The sequence below is a fragment of the Peromyscus maniculatus genome, chromosome 3, assembly GCF_049852395.1.
Source record: "Peromyscus maniculatus bairdii isolate BWxNUB_F1_BW_parent chromosome 3, HU_Pman_BW_mat_3.1, whole genome shotgun sequence".
NCBI lineage: Eukaryota > Metazoa > Chordata > Mammalia > Rodentia > Cricetidae > Peromyscus > Peromyscus maniculatus.
In genome coordinates, this window is record NC_134854.1 from 81,736,792 (window position 1) to 81,738,787 (window position 1,996).

Sequence of the window (1,996 nt, forward strand, 5' to 3'; positions counted from 1 at the left end):
CAATGTAGATCTCTCTCCCTTCTTTTCCCTTTAGAACATGCTGTTTGGTGAAGCAGTAAAGGGCAGGCCACTTCTACAGTCCAGCCTACCCTGAGCCCGGCAGAGTAGGCACTGCTTAGAGCCTGCTTGGAGGCAGTCAGTACTATGCTTGGCCAGCCAGAGGCATCCAGCCCCTAAGAACAGATTCCCCCACAAACCCCAAGCCCTGAGTTTGCTAAGCTTCCTCTCAGCTCTTGCTAGAAAAGAGATCTTGGGGCCCGGGCCATGGAAGCAAGAACTCCTGTGGTAACTTGGGATGTAGTTAGGCTAGTTTCTTAAGTCCCAGGCACCCCAAAAAAGCCCAGGTGGTGGTGGGTGAATTTCAATACCCCTATTTAAAATGCACTGGTAACATTAAACAGATTAAGCGAGCTTAACCAAATGCCAGAATAACACTAAGCTATAAAGAAAGCAAGGTCAGACCTGCTTACACCAGGCCAGACACAAAATGCCAAGAAGCCCAATGTGGAGTGTCAAAAAACAACCCAAGGACATTGCCCAGGAGCTAAAAAGCCTGTACTCAGGAGCCCCTGGGTGACAGGAAGCAAAGAAAGAAAATACCTAAGTCTTAAAAACCAAAAAAAGAAAGCCCAACCGCAAGGAAACCCGAGCCTAACAGTGCTGCCCACCAGCCCCTGCCCCTGGACCAGGCAGTCTCTCCCCCTCCAGGCAATTTCCTCCCTTAGGCTAGATGGAGCACACCATAGAGCAGTTTAAAAAGCTTCTAATGCCAGTTCATAAACATCTTCATTTACTATTGGTGATTACATGTGAATAATATGCTTATACTGTTCTTTATGGAAAACAATTTCAATGAGTCAACCCCGAGAACACAAAGGGCAACCCTCAACCTGAGCCTTCAGTGTCCTTCCCTAGACAGCCAGAAACACTCTCATCTGTCCCAGGGCTGCCTAACTTCCCCTCTTGCCCCACTGTGGCTCTTGGGCAAAGCATCCTCTGTGACCATTAGTCCTCATCAGACAAGTTCTGGTCCAGGGGGTAAACCATGAACATCACATCTGGCCGAGAGGGGACACAGGGATGACCTGGACGCACAATCTCAAAGCCCAAGAAGCTGAATGTCTTCAGGAGTGGAGCTCTGTCTTCCTGGCCCTTCCTGAAGCAGATGAAGACGTGGTTCACTTTCATCTTCTCCTCAGCAAACTCTAGCAGTGCTAATAATCCTTCTTTGCACCCATCAGCTAATAATCCATCTGGGATTTCTATAAACAGGGTCTGGCTGGACAGGACTGCGTCCCAGAAGAGACTTTCACCTCGGTGACCTCATACTGGAAATAGACATATGAGGCTTCCCATCGTTCATGGGGAGGTCCTAGGTTACAGTGAGCTTCTTGTCCTTATATATTAGAGCTGAGAGAGAAGGATCCCTTCCGCCCCCTCGCCAACGGGGATCTTCGACAGTGGGTGAGGGGCATCAGGAGCACCACAGAGGCCCTGGAACAATGTGCCTGCAGCACTGGAGCTGGGGACAGTTACTCAAAGGCAAAATACTACTGTCCTGGGTGTTTATCATCCTCAGTGGCTCTGCTCAGGGTAGGAGGAGGCAGCGCGGGGAGTGGGTAGGTGGACGAGTGGGTGGGTGTGGGGTTGCGCGGGTGTGGGGTTGTGGGGTCTCTGCGGGCTAAGTCCCTGTCAGGCCGTGGGCCGGGAGCCCTCCTCTTGCCTCAGCGAGCGCCTGCCTCCAACTTTTTTTTTTATTCTTTTTATATTTATTCACTTTTACATTCCATCTGCAGTTTTACCTCCCTCCTCTCCTTCTTGTCCTCCTGACCTGCCTCAAATCCTACTCTGTTTTCCTTCAAAAAAGAGCAGACCTCCCAGGAACATCAACCAAACCTGGCATATCTAACTGCAATAAGACTTAGCACATCCCCTTATATTAAGGCTGGACCAGGCAACACAGTAAGGAGAAAAGGGTGCCAAATGTTGACATAAG

The 1,996-nt window shown here is 49.9% G+C and overlaps 1 pseudogene; it reads right to left on the reverse strand.

Moving 5' to 3' along the window:
- Positions 1-731: 731 nt before the first annotated feature.
- On the reverse strand, positions 732-1,648 carry LOC143272368 (ornithine decarboxylase antizyme 2 pseudogene; annotated as a pseudogene).
- Positions 1,649-1,996: the final 348 nt, after the last annotated feature.